Source organism: Mustela nivalis (assembly GCF_964662115.1).
Source record: "Mustela nivalis genome assembly, chromosome: 9".
Classification (NCBI taxonomy): Eukaryota; Metazoa; Chordata; class Mammalia; order Carnivora; family Mustelidae; genus Mustela; species Mustela nivalis.
The window spans coordinates 104,495,552-104,510,920 of NC_139028.1; the positions used below are offsets into that span (position 1 = coordinate 104,495,552).

The 15,369-nt window shown below is 36.2% G+C and overlaps 1 pseudogene across 1 annotated transcript in view; it reads left to right on the top strand.

Annotated features, from left to right (window-relative positions):
* The window catches only part of LOC309840355 (olfactory receptor 4C15-like), a 65,694-nt pseudogene extending 54,792 nt beyond the window's left edge, over positions 1 to 10,902 (top strand). The window contains exon 2 of the transcript in view: positions 10,656 to 10,902. The product of the transcript in view is annotated as an olfactory receptor 4C15-like (transcript). The remainder of the gene's footprint in view (positions 1 to 10,655) is intronic.
* The last annotated feature ends 4,467 nt before the right edge of the window (positions 10,903 to 15,369 follow it).

The window sequence follows — 15,369 nt, forward strand, 5'->3', positions numbered from 1 at the left end:
CACCTATTAATGCTCTTTTACATATTTCATTCAATCATTGATATTTTCCATAGTGATTTTTATGATTGATTACATTCTGAGGGAAGGATCCCTTTATTGTTGGGTATGCAGCAATTATCTTTCTGGCTTGTGATGTGTTTTTAGCTTTTGTATAGTTTGTAGAATCCTTTTGGCATGCAAAAAATGTTCTTAAGATTTACTATTTAATGTTGTTTTAGGTTGTTATCTTTAAAAGATTTTCCCACTTCACTTATACCAAGCTATTCTTAAACCGTTTTTCAGGAATTATTATTTTTAATTTTCTTTTTAAAAAATTTCTTTTCAGTGTTCCACAATTCAGCAGCTAATTTTTAAAGCATTTTTGAGGTTGTATAATTTACATTAAAATTTTAGATCCATCTGAAACTTTTTGATATAGGAGTTGAAGATGTATGGAGGAATAGTCAGTTTTCTAAATTTCAGTCTTTTTTTTAATATTTGCATACTTTTCATTTTGCCATTGACCTGAATCCTGAGTATTATATTCTAAAGTCATATTTTTATTTGGATCCAGATCAGGACTCCTGTTTCATTCATCTCTTTGCTCATGTCCCTACTGATACACAATATTATTGCTTTCATATATAACATATTTGTGTTACACATAGGTTTGTAGATGGACCACATGGATTCTCAGTGACGACTTAAGTCATGCACTTCCTGAAAGAGATGGTTTTTCTTACAGAAAAATGCCAAGCATTATTTCAGAGGTCTTAGATGAAGAACAGCAGATATCTCGAAGGCATAACTCACACAGGCAGAAAATGGAAGCAATTCCCAAGGTCATAAAAGATGACTTGTTGAATGAAAAGACCTGCTCATGGATAACAGTTCTCAGTACTGGAAAACTAAGTCTTCCTAAATTAATCTTCTTAAATTGAATCTTGTTAAAAATAATAACTGACTTTTGTTTTATATCTAAACTATTTTAAATTTATTTTAACTTATATATAACCCATTTGTTTTATATACATTATCACATACATCATGAGATGAGCAGTCTCCCATTACTATTCTTTTTCAGATTAATGTCTATTCTTCCATATTACCTTTCAAAAACAAGTTTAAAATAAAATAATAAATTTACATTGAAATATGATAAATAAGTTTAACATTAAAATAACTTGATAAGTTAAAAGAAGTTTAGAATAGTTTAGTCACAAAACAAGTCATGTATTATTTTTAGGAGATTGACTTTAGGATTAATTTAAGAAGAGTTTTTTTTAAAGTTTATTTATTTTGAGAGGGAGAGAGTTTCAGGGAGCACAAATGGGGGAAGGGGCAGACAGAGAGGGAGAAGTCGACTCTCCACTGAGCAGGGAACCTGATGTAGGGCTCAGTTCCAGGACCCTGGAATCATGACCTGAACTGAAGGCAGATGCTTAACCGACTGAGCTACCCAGACATCCCTAATTTAGGAAGCTTTCTAGTAATAAGAACTGTTATCCATGAGTGGGTCTTTTCATTCAACAAGTCATATTTCATGACCTTGGGTATTGCTTCCATTTTCTGACTTTGAAACTCATCCCATCTAGATATCTGCTGTTCTTCATCCATCTTCATCCACTTAAAATGCTGTTTGGCCCTTTTGTTGTAAGAAAAAACACCTCTTTCAGGAAGCGTGGGACTGAAGTCTTTGTTGAGCATCCATGTTGCCATTTGCAAACCCCCGTACAATGAAATCATTATGAGTGACAGGGATATGGCTTTCTATTTCAGGTGACATGTACTAAAAACTTTGTCCTTACAACCAAAGCAGATTGTCAGGGTAAAGATTTGGAGATTTTAATTTAACAGTTTTGCTGTTAGATGGCAAAACTACTTTTTATACAGGTGTATGTTTAAAGCCAATGATTTGTGCATATACTCTAGTCATTGTGATGTAGTTTATGATGACAGCTTGCACCTCTTAATGCAGTCAACTAAGTTTTTATTTTTATTTTTTTTTATTTCTTATTTTTCATTTTTTAAGATTTTACTTATTTATTTATTTGACAGACAGAGAATGCAAGTAGGCAGAGAGTGAGGGAAAAGCAGACCCCCTGCAAAGCAGAGAGCCTGATGTGGGGCTTGATCCTAGGAATCATGACTTGAGCCAAAGGCAGAGGCTTTAACCCACTGAGCCACCCAGGCTCCCCTCAACTTAGTTTTTAGGTGTAGTTTCTAACGTAGTAAAATCCAAATAACCAAAACTGAAGTTTTAATCATTTGTATGTGCATAGTTTCAGTGGTATTGAGTCAATTCACATTGTTAGGATGATTAAATAAATTAATTGACATTTGTAATGCAGGCACCAGCACCATCCACCACCAGAGCTTTTTCATTTTCCCAAAGTGAAATTCCACATTCATTAAACATTAATTTCACATACCTTCTCTTTGGGCCTTAGGCAAGTGCCGTTTTGGTGTTATTGTTTTATTTTGTTTTGTTTTATTTCTGTATCATTGATTTCTACTCTAATCTTTATTTTTATTCTTCTCTTGCTCGATTTAAGCTTTATTTGCTGTTGTTTCTAGCTCTTTTAGCTATATGGTTATATTGTGTATTTGAGACTTTTCTTGCTCCTTGTAGAAGGCCTGTATTGCTACATACTTCTCTGTTAGGATCACCTTTGCTGCATCCCAAAGGTTTTGAACTGTTGTGTTTTCAGTTTCATTTGCTTCCATGTATTTGTTGAATTCTTCTTTAATTTCCTAGTTGTTCTATTTGTTCTTCAGTAGGATGTTCTTTAACCTCCATGTATTTGTGGTCTTTCCAAATTTGTTCTTGTGGTTGACTTCTGTTTTCCTAGCATTGTGGTCTGAAAATATGCACTGTATGACCTCAGTCCTATTGTATCAGTTGAGGCCTGATTTGTGACCCAGTATGTGATTTATTCTGGAGAATGATCCTTATGCACTCAAGAAGAACGTGTATTCTTCTGCTTTAAGATGGAATGCTCTGAATATATCTGTGATATCCTTCTGGTCCAGTGTGTCATTCAAGGCCCCTTTGTTTCCTTGTTGATTTTCTGCTTAGATGATCCTTCCTTTGCTGTGAATGGGGTGTTAAAGTCCTCTACTACTACCATATCATCATCAATGAGTTTCTTTAATTTTGCTATTGATTGGTTTACATATTTGACTGTTCCTAAGTTGGAGGCATAAATATTTAGAGTCATTACATCTTCTTGTTGGATATACCCCTTTAGTATGGTGTAGTGACTTTGTTGTCTTGTTACAGTCTTTGATTTAAAATCTATTTATCTGATATAAGGATAGCTAATTTAGCTTTCTTTCGATGTCCATTAGCATGTAAATACTTCTCTGTCTTTTTACTTTGAATCTGGAGGTGTCTTTTGGTTTAAGAGGAGTCTCTTGTAAACAGTATATATATGGGTCTTATGGGTATTTTTGTTTGTTTAGTTTTGTTCTGTTGTTAATCCATGTGACACCTTATGTCTTTTGTTTGGAACATTTACTCCATTTACATTCAGAGTAATTATTGATAGGTATGTATTATGCTATTTTATTTCTTATTTTGTCATTGTTTATGAAAATTTCTTCTGTTTCTTTAGTTTTGTTTAGTTTTTGTCTCTTTTGGTCTTTCTTTCCCAGTCAAAGTGTCTCCTTTAATATTTCTCACATGCTGGTTTAGTGGTCATTAACTGCTTTGGTGTTTGTCTGGGAAAGTCTTTATCTCTTCTTCTGTTTTGAATGATTACCTTGCTGGATAGAGTATTCATGGCTGCAGATTTTCCCCATTCATCATGGTGAATATAACATTTCCCTCTCTTCTGTCTTGTCAAACTTCTGTGGAGAGCACTGCTGTTAACCTTATTGCCCCTCCAATTGTCAGTTAGGGACTTCTTTTGTCTCATTGCTTTTAGGATTATTCTTTATCTCAATATTTTACAAATATAACTGCAATATCTCAGCGTTGGCCTGCTTTTGTTTAGATGGAGGTTCTCTGTGTCTTCTGACTTTGGCTGTCTGTTTCTGTCCCTAGATTAGGGAACTTTTCAGCTATAATTTTCTCAAATAAACCTTCTGTTACATTTCTTTCTCTTCTTCTTCTGGGACTCTTATGAGTCCCATTCATCCAAACATTTTTCTTTTTCTTTCTTTTATTCTTTCATTATCTTCCATAATTCTGTCTTCTATATCACTTATTCATGTCTCTGCTTCTTCCATTCTTGTGGCCATTACATGCAGCCAGTTGTGAATCTCAGTTACTGCATTTTCCATTTCAGCTTGATGGTTAATTAGCTCTTTAATCTCTGTGGTAAGGGTCTCCCTCATGTCTTCTCTGCTTTTCTCCAAGCCCAGCTAATATCCTTATGATCATTGTTTTAAAGTTTGCATCAGGCCTGTTACTTATATCTGTTTCAATTAGATCCCTGGCTATGACATTTTCTTGTTCTTTCTTTTGAGATGAATTTCCCCATCTTGGCATTTTGACTAGGTCTCTGCTTCTTCTCTGTGTTAGGAAAGTCTGTTATGTTTCCTGCTCCTGAGAGTAATGCCTTTAAGTAGAAGAGGTCAAATAATGGCCAGGGTCTAGTGCTTCAAGAAGTGTTTTTGAAGTGTGTTGCATGTACTCTGCTACTGTGTTTTGGCTGCTCTGTTTCTCAGGTCAATTGTATGTAAAGGTTCTATTTGCTTACAGAGGGGACTGTTTGGTCCTTGGTCAGAGTGTGGTGAGTTTTAACTAGATAAGATCTGGTCTGCTTGTTAAAGGAGACCTGAACATATTTCCACTATAAGTGAAACTTTGAAGAACTCTGTGGTCAATAGACATGGTGAATGCAGGGGTTTCTGGGGGTCTTCTGGGGAAGGGACCTGCTGCACTAGTCCTTAGTTACACTTACCCAGGAAAAGTATTACTGGCAGAGTACAGAGGAGGAGACTTGGTATAAGCAGTTTAGGCAGCCAGTTCTGGCAATGTGCTGTTTACTGAAGCTGGTCAATGCTGAAGGGTGAGGGAGGGAAATGGCACTAGCAAGCTCTTTTCCCCAAGAAGGGGAGTCCATGCTTGCTGCTCTCACAAAAGCACATTAAGAGGAGTAACTATTTTCCTTCATGTGTCCCAGTGTTTTCTATCTCTCTCATTTCACACCGTCTCTGGGTTGCTTGCCTGCCTTAAGCAGCACATTTCATCTTTGCTCTAACCCGGCCAAGCTTTCTGTCTTTTAAAGTTCTACACTTTTAGGACCTGGAGTGGTGGGAACCTTCATTTGTCTTCTGGAGGATGGTCTCACTGTGCTGAGACTCTTGCAGGTTTAATTCGGGAGGGCAATTATGATATAATGCATGGGCATGGGATTTGGAGAAATGCAGGCTAATGGGCCAGTGTCCAGTTTAGCCACATCTAGCAGGTGTCTCTGTGCCTTTGCTTATGGGTGGAGAAAGGAAATGTAGCCTGCGGAGTATAAAGGCCTGTTTAGCCAGAGCGACTCCATCTCGGTTGAACAGCTCTTTTGTTGTTTATGTAGTAAAATATGGTCGACCAGTCCCACATAACAGAGCTCAAATACAAAAGGAAGGTCAGGTCAAGTAGAGATAACAGAGCCCAAATACAAGGGTGGGTGAAGTCAGGTGGAGATAACAGAGCCCAAATGCAGGGATGAGTCGGGCCAGGTGGAGACATCCAATCATTAGAGCACACATACTGTCTCCCTAGCTACCAACAAGTGTGGGCCCCACCTTTTGGGTGCCTTTTGGGTGCCAATTCTGACCAAGGTGATAGGCTTGTTCAAATAGCTTCTATGGATTGAATTATAATTCAATTGGCCACCCATGTGTGACCTAACATGACTGTGCAGCTTTCTTTGTGTGTTGCAATCTCATTGGCCACCTGTGTATGGCCTGGCTCAACCACATGGCCTTTGCTCTATAAAAGTTAGTCTGTGAGGCTGGGGGTGTTCGCCCTCTCCATAAGAGGTGGCCCCGACCAGTTGGTTTGATTCTCGATGCTTGGCATGAAATAAAGCTTTGCTTGATCTTCGCTTTGTATCAGTCTTGCTCCTTTGATCACGGACCCATCACAGAGTCTTTGTCCCCAGAGAGGCAATTCAACCTCTCAGAGATATGCACTAAAAGGTAAAAATAATCTCTTCCCATGTCCTCTACATGATCCTCAGAGTGTGCTGTCTGGCCAGGTTACCTGCCTGCCTCTTCTACAGGAGTAGGGCAACATCCTCAGATCTCTGTCCTAGCCAAGCCCAGGGACCTCTGAAACTCCAGTGTTTGACGCCCATTGGTTTCAAAAACTTAACAAAATCAGCCACTCTAATTTTCCATTCCAATGGCTTTGAGGAAGTCTACTTCTTGTGTGTATTCCTGTGTGTTCCACTCCCTCTCACTATTCTGTGCAATCAGCAATCCCTCCCCTCTGCATTACTACATGAAAATGGGTATAGAAATACCTATTTGAGACTGTGATATCCATTATTTTGTGTATATACCCCAAAGTGGAATTGTGGCTCATATATTTTTTTTTGTTAATTTTTTTAGGAAGTACCATGCATTTTCCATAGCAGCTACATCATTGTGCATTCCCAGCAACAATGGAGAGTTGTTTTTGATCTCTCCTCTGTCTTGCTGTCTTACATGTGTTACAATTTTTACATTTTGTGGTCATTGCTCTCCTGTTGGGTGTGAAGTAGTGTTTTGATTACCATACTTTTGTAGTTAATTTTAGAACCAGGAAGTCCTCCAATTGTTTGTTTGTTACCCCAGGGTTATTTTGGCTTCTTAGCATGCCTTGAGTTTCCACGTGAATTTTAGGATGGATTTTTTTATTTCTGGAAAAAACTTTTTTTTATTTTTTTTTTAATTTTAGTAGGAAGTGTTTTGAATCTGTAGATCACTTTAGCTAACACTGAAAACCTAGTAGAATGAACCATATAAATTCACGAATGTCTTTCCTTCCTTTTATTTGTGTCTTCTAGAATATCTTTCAACAACACTGTGCAGTTTTTCAGCATAGAAGACTTTTGGGTCCTTGTTTAAGCTTATTCTTAAGTATTTTGTTCTTTTCAATGTTCTAGTAAAATAAATTGTTTTCTTAATCCCCTATGGATTTTTAAATTGTAGGACAGAAATTTAATATGCTTTCATGTTAAAAAACAAAAACAAAACAAAACTTCTCAACAAATTTGGTATAGAAGGAATGTACTTTAATATAATAATGGCCATATATTACCAAGCCACAGCTAACATCAAACTCAGCATGGAAAGGTTGAGAACTTTCCCACCATAGTCAGGAAAAAGATCAGTATCCATGCTCACCACTCCATTTCACAATAGCACTGGAATAAAAATCCCTGTGAAATTTTTAACCTTTCTACATATAGGTGATTGTATCAATGAAGTGAGAACACATTACTTCGAATATTTACTTAATTTTGCTACCTAAAATAGTGTTTCTGATGGTAGCTACTAGCTTTATATCTCAGCTTAAACATTACCTTTGAAGAAAGGCTCTCCCTGTCATCTTTTTCTGCTTTTTCTGCTACCTTGCTTGCTGTATAAGCCTTGGTGAAGCTTATATTTAGTTTAGTAAATTGTCATCATATTTGCTGTCTAACTCATTATAATAATATAAGGTCCAGGTAGGAAGGAACTTTTGCATAATTTTCCCCACTATTTCTTAATTACTGTGTCCCCATTCATAGCATGGTTTCTGGCAGTATATTGGAGCTCTGAATTAAAGAAATTAATAGTTTAATAGTTATTTTATATATAAACATACATCTAGAACATCTAATCATCTTTAAGGCAGGATAAATTTAGTAATAAATGAAAGGAAAGAAAAACTTGCTATGACAAGTGGGGAAATACATGAAATTTTTTTTTCCCTAACGCAGCATGACTAGGCTAAAATTTTATTCCTGACTGGCAGTAGTCTTACAATGGTTCTAAAGCTATTTTTTTATGTTACATCTTTCTGACCCTAAATATGTGATTTGGCCTCCTAGTATCTTTACAGAAATATTTTTTTTAAGGTTTTTTTTTTTTTTTTTTTTTGTGGAAATTCCTAAGGAATTTAATTAAGAAAGGATCAGTCTTGGACACTTTCCTATTCTAAGACTTAATGAGGAATGTGGCTAGAAGGGATAATATGTCCAGTGTTCCTTGCTCATATTGGGAAGAATATGTCATGTTCCTAAAAACTGGTACAAATTTTTGAGGAGGTTTCTGTTAGGTTTAAAGCATTAGCTAATGAAAAACACAAGAATGTTTCTTAAAAATACCAGGTCAGCCAATCTGAGCTAAGCAAAAGACAGAATGAAGATGAGTAAAGAGTTGAATGATATTTTCCTCTTCAGAAATTAGCAGGAAAGAAATTACTTGAGAAAAATCTCCATTGGAAATGTCTGGTTGCTCTCATTTTATGTAAGGATAGGATTTCCTTTTCTTTTATATAAATTATCCTAATGTGCTAAATTTTTGTTTTTCTCTGTGGAACCTGGAATTCTTAGGAAGTAATCTACAATATAAATAAAAACAACCTTCTGAATAACCAGAAGACTCCACGGAGAGAACGGGCAGAGAATTGAATGAAATAAAATATGTCCTCAAATAACAATGCAGCTTTCTGTCTACTCTTGTCAAACTGGATGACAGAAGAATTCTAGGTTCTAGTGAGTGAGTAAAAAGTGTTCCTTGAGCATGGACTTGTCTTCCTAAGGTAAGACTAAAAGTAAATACTGGAAACCAGGCTTTGCCATTGTGTGAGTATCTTTATTATGTAAAAGTTAGATCACTTTGAGATAAAGCAAAATTGGTTTCCAATTCTAGTTTTGTCACTTCAAAATTGGTGAACATGGGAAAAATAGATGTTCAGAGTCTCATTTTGTTCAAACATGGAATGGGGATTATAGTTTCTATTACTTTAAATATGAAATGTGATTCATTAAATTGAGAGTGAGTGAGTAGAAGCCACTGTACATATTGTGAGCAGTGGACTGATCAAATCAGTATAAGATTTAAACAGGATCATTTGGGCTATGTTAGAAGAAAAAAAAAATAGTGGAGGCCAGAATGAAAGGGAAGAGACAATGCAGATGTCTACTGTGGTGGGCCAGAAGTGGGGAGGGATGGGAAATAACCGACTTTGTGATCTATTTCAAATGGGGCTAATAAGATTTGTTAAAGGTATCAATATGGGATATGAGAGCAAGAAAGGCACAGTGATCTTTCTTGTCTGGGAAGTGATTTGGAAGGTGGAAGCATTTAGTCAGATGGCAAATACCTACATTTGTGGCTGAAAATTAAAAATTTAGTTTTATAATTTCTGAATTAATATCCAGTTGGAGATGTTCAGAGTTGGATATGCTACATATATGAAGTTTAAAAATTAAAGGAGAGACCCAACATTGGAAAGGTTCCATGTTTACTGGTCAAGGAAAGAGGGCATATCCAACCAAAGACTCTAAGAAAGAAGTCTCAGTGAGAGAAGAAACAATCCAGGGCAGTGACTTTCCATTCCTAATTTGCTCCACTCAATTGAAGTGTACCAGTTACCAGGGATCTTGAGTATTTCACTTTTGTGACTTTATAAACTCTGCACCTTTTCATGGAATCCCTTGCCTTCTTGTCCTTCCACTTCTCCTTTAAATCCCAGGAAGGACTTCTTCCTCTGGGAAGCCTTCTTTGTTTGCTATTTGATTAATATATTCATAACCACTGACCTTTGCATTGTGTGACTATCTTTATATTGGCACTTATTTCATTGAATATTATTATGTATGTTATCATTGAGTGTAGAAAATCATGACTTGTTCAACTTGGAAATCACAATGTCTGTGACACAAATAGGTACTCCTGCCACAATATTTTACACAATCTTTTAATGGAATGAATCAATAAAAAATTTACCTTATAATGCATTTAAAGGCTTTCTTTCGGGTTTTGTAGATCATCTGGCTCTAATAGAAGTCACTCCCATCCAGACTAGATGGACCCACGAAACAATGTAACTTACTTTGTCCTCTTGGGCCTCAGCCGAGATCCAAAGGAACAGAAGGTCCTTCTTGTTATGTTCTTGCTCTTCTATATTTTGACTGTGGTGGGCAATGTGCTCATTGTGGTGACTATAGCTGTCAGTAAGACCCTTGGGTCACCTATGTACTTGTTTCTTGCTAACTTGTATTTTATGGATGTCACTTATTCCACTTGCATTTGCCCCAGGTTGATTTCAGATTTGTTGTTTGCAGTAAATACTATATCCTTCCAATTTTGTATGATTCAGCTATTTACAGAGCACTTTTTTGGTGGCTCAGAGGTCTTCTGTTGGCGATGGCCTATGACCTTATGTGGCCATCTGTAAGCCCTTGCATTATTTGGTGATCATGAGGCAGTGGGTGTGTTGTGCTGCTGATAGTGTCCTGAGTGGGAGAATTTCTGCATTCAGTTATTCAAGTTATCACTATTTATGGGCTCCCATTCTGTGGTCCCAATATCATTGACCACTTTTCCTGTGATATGTACCACTTAATGAAATTGGTTTGTACTGACACATATGTCATTGGCCTGTTAGTGGTGGCCAATGGAGGGATGATGTGCACTATTGTGCTTGTGTTCTTGCTCATTTCTTATGGTGTCATCTTGTACTCTCTGAAGAACTTTAGTTCAGAAGGGAGGTGGAAAGCTCTCCAGACCTGTGGTTCCCACATCACTGTGGTGGTCTTATTCTTTGTTCCATGTATTTTCATGTATGTAAGACCTGTTAAAACCTTCCCCATTGATAAGTCATTGGGTGTGTTTTTTACAGTCATAACCCCCATGCTGAACCCACTGATCTACACTCTGAGAAATTCTGAGATGACAAATGCTATGAAGAATCTCTGGAGTGGAAATGTTATATCTTTTAGTTGATAAGTGTTTTATCTACCACAAGGAGAATTCCTTTAAATTGGACCCATTTTCTGAGAATGCAGAAGTATTCTTAAAATGAATCTGAGGGTTTTGAAGGGGCAGGGGGGTGGGAGGTTGGGGTACCAGGTGGTAGGGATTATAGAGGGCATGGATTGCATGGAGCACTAGGTGTGGTGCAAAAATAATGAATACTGTTATGCTGAAAATAAATAAAAAATAAATTTAAAAAAATAATTCTGAGTTCCCATTTTTTTCCCAAGAAATTAAGTTAATGATAATTAAAGATGAACTAGATGATCATGTTATAATAACACTTTCCATTCCTGCTAGAATGTAAGGCTCATAATACCTGTAAGACTTCATTTAAAGATGTGATGCCTTTAGAGCAGGGATTCAACAATAGATAAAAATTAGTGAGGATGGGTGCCTGGGTGGCTCAGTGGTTAAAGCCTCTGCCTTCGGCTCAGGTCATGATCTCAGGGTCCTGGGATCGAGCCCCACATCGGGCTCTCTGCTCAGAAGGGAACCTGCTTCCCCCTCTCTCTCTCTCTGTCTACTTGTGATCTCTGTCAAATAAATAAATAAAAAAAATTAATGAGGAAATTTTTATATGGTTTTACTAAGCTTTAATAAGTCTGTATTTTCAAGTTTTTTTTTTTTTTTCTGATAGCTAGCATTATTTTCATGTCATTTAAGGTAATTCCTTTTGGGCACCAAGGTGGCTCAGTTGGTTAAATCATCTTCCTCTTGGTTTGGATTCAGGTTGTGATCTCAGGGTCATGATCCCTGGGTCAGGCTCCCTGCTCAGTGTGGAGTCTGCTTGTCTCTCTCCCTCTGCTCTTTACCCTGCTTTCTCTCTGATTTTCTCAAATAAAGAATTAAAAAAATCTTAAAATAATAAAGTAATTCTTTTTATTATATTATTTGTGATATTTAATGATGCATGGAATGTTTTGCTCATTAAATTTTTGTTGCCTTACATATAAAATAAAACGTGTAACACTTCTGTTTTTATAAGGAAGATTGATGTGTAATAGAAATTAAATTAAAAAGCTAGCCTTACACAATGGGATAAAATGCTCAAAAAGTTTTGGTAGTTTATATGTCTCTAGAAATGCATCCATTTCTTCCAGATTACCTAGGTTTTTGGCATATAATTGCTCATAATATGATCTTATAATTGTTTGGATTTTTTCAGTGTGGTGTGATCTTTCCTCTTTCATTCATGATTTTATTTAAGTCCTTTCTCTTTTCTTTTTGATAAATCTTACCTAGGATTTATCAATCTTGTCAATTCTTTCAGAGAACCATCTCCTAGTTTTGTTATCTGTACTACTGTTCTTTTGGATTCTATTTCATTGATTCCTGCTCTAATCTTTCTTATTTCTCTTTTCCTGCTGGGTTTAGGCTTTCTTTTCTGTTCTTTCTCCAGCTCCTTAGGTGTTAAGGTTAGGTTGTATGTTTGAGACTGTTCTTGTTTCTTGAGAAAGGTATGTGTTCTGACATACCTCCCTCCTAGGACTGTCTTTGCTGAATACCAAGGTTTTGAACAGTTGTGTTTTCATTTTCATTTGTTTCCATGACTTTTCCTTTAATGTTTCTTTAATTTCATGGTTAACCAAATCATTTTTTAGTAGGATGCTCTTTAGATTTCTTGTATTTGAGTTCTTTTGACATTTCCTCTTGTGATTTAGTTCTAGTTTCAAAGCACTGTTGTCTGAAAATATGCAGGGAAGGTTCATGGTCTTGTGGTACTGGTTGAGACCTGATTTGTGGCCCAGGATGTAATGTATTCTGGAGAATGCTCCATGTGCACTTGAGGAGTATGTGGATTTTGTTGCTTTAGGATGGAACATTCTGAATATATCTGTGAAGTCCATCTGGTCCATTGTGTCATTCAAAACCTTGTTTCCTTGTAGATCTTCCATTGAGATGATCTGTCCATTTCAATGAGGGGGATATTAAAGTCTCCCACTATTATTGTATTAGTATCAATGTGTTTCTTTACTTTTGTAATTCTTTACTTATATAATTGACTGCTCCTTTGTTAGGGGCATAAATATTTACAGATGTTAGACCATCTTGTTGGATAGACCAAAGGGTCTATAATTATGATAGTGTTCTTCCTCATCTCTAATTACATTCTTTGGTTTAAAATGTAATTTTTCTGATGTTAGGATTGTCACCTCAGCTTTCTTTTGATATCCATTAGCATGGTAAATGTTTTTCCACCCCCTCATCTTAAATCCAAAGGTGTCTTTGGGCCAAAAATGACTCTCTTACAGACAGCATATCTGTGGGTCTTGCTTTTTTATCCAACTGATATCATATCCTATGTCCTTTGATTGTGGCATTTAGCCCATTTACATTCATAGTAACTGTTGAATGATAGGAATTTAGTGCCATTGTATTACCTGTAACATCACCATTTCTGTATATTGTCTCTATTCCTTTCTGGTTACTTTTGGGCTCTCCCTTTGCTCAGAAAGTCCCTTTTAATATTTCCTGTAGGGCTGATTTGGTAATCACAAATTCTTACAGCTTTTGTTTGTCCTGGAAGCTTTTTATCACTCCTCTTTTGAATGACACCCTAGCTGGATAAAGTATTCTTGGTTGCATATTTTTCTTGGTTAGCACCCTGGATATATCATGCCTGTCCTTTGTGGCCTGTGAGGATTCTGGAGAGTTAGCTGTCAATCTAATATTTCTACCCTTGTATGTTATAGACCTCTTGTCCTGAGCTACTTGAAAGATTTTCTCCTTGTCTCTGAGATTTGCAAGTTTCATTATTATATGTCAGGGTGTTGACCTGTTTTTTTAGATTTTAAGCAGCTTCCTCTATGCCTCCTGGACTTGGATGCCTGTTTCTGTTCCCAGGTTAGGGCAGTTCTCCAATATAATTTGCTGCAATGTACCTTCTGCCTCCCTCTCTCTTATCTTTTTAATCTCAGATTCCAATTATTTAAATATTGTTTCTTTTGTGGTGTCCCTTTTCCTAGAATTCTCCCTTTGTGATCTAGTAGTTATTTATGTCTCTTTTTTCTGAACTCTTTATTCTCCATCGTTTTGTCTTCTGTATTGCTAATTCTTTATTCTGCCTCATTTATCCTAGCAATTAGAGCCTCCATGTTTTATTACATCTCATTAATAGCCTTTTTTATTTCAACTTGGTTAGATTTTAGTTCTTTAATTTCTCCAGAAGGGGATGCTCTAGTGTCTTCTATTTTTTTTTCTCCCAATCCTAGCTAGTATCTTTATAATTGTTATTCTGAATTCTAGTTCTGATATCTTACTTAGGTACATACTGATATGGACCCTGGCAGTCAGTTCTTCCTCTTGTTCTTTTTTGAGGTGAGATTTTCTGTCTTGTCATTCTGTCCAGAGAAGAATAGATAAATGAGAGAAGAAAGTATTAAAAAGGAAACAACAACCCCAGAGAAATATGCATTAAACAAATCTGAAGAGACCCAAAATCAAACCCAAAAAGAAAGAAAAAAAAAGAAAAAAGAGAATATAATCAGATAGATGAACAGAACAATAGACTGAATCCTGCGTCCTGAATCCTTTTAAGGGCTTTTCATTCATACCAAAATATTCTTCAAGTTTATTTTAGTACTTAATTCTTAAAATATTTTTGAAGGGTTCCGGGGTGGCTCAGTGGGTTAAAGCCTCTGTCTTTGACTCAGGTCATGATCCCAGGGTCCTGAGATAGAGCCCTGAATTGAGCTCTCTGCTCAGGAAGAAGTCTGCTTCCCTTCCTCCCTGTCTGCCTGCCTCTCTGCCTACTTGTGAACTCTCTTTCTGTCAAATAAATAAAATATTTAAAACAACAACAACACATTCTTGAGGTTGGGGCATCTGGCTGGCTCAGTCCCTTAATCATCTGCCTTTGGCTCAGGTCATGATCTCCAGGGTCTTTGTATTGAGCCCTGCATGGGGCTCCTTGCCCAGTGGGGAGCCTGCTTCTTCCTTTCCCACTCCCCCTGCTGTGTTCTCTCTTTCTTTGCCTCATTCTCTGTCAAGTAAATAAACTCTTTAAAAAATAAAACATTTTTGAGGTTGGATATCATACATTAAAACTTTTGTTTCATAAGCATTTTATTTGATAATGGAGCAAAAGAGGGATAAAATTTTAATTACTCTTCTAAAATTTAGTTTTTTTTTAATACTTGTATAATTTTCTTTGTACCATTAACTTAAAATCCTGACTATTATATTTTAACTACCAATATATATTTGGATCTGATTCAGGACTTAATTCTGTTTAATTGGTCTCTTTATTCATGTTACAACTGATATGTAATATAATTGCCTTGATATATAAAAGACTAATAGTTCCTCATCACTCTCCTTTTTCAGAATTATGCATGGTCTTGCATGTTTACATTTCCAAATCAAGTATAAAACAAAATTGTTAGTTTACATTTAAATAAGAAATGTAAATTTAACATTTAAAATAAGCTTAAA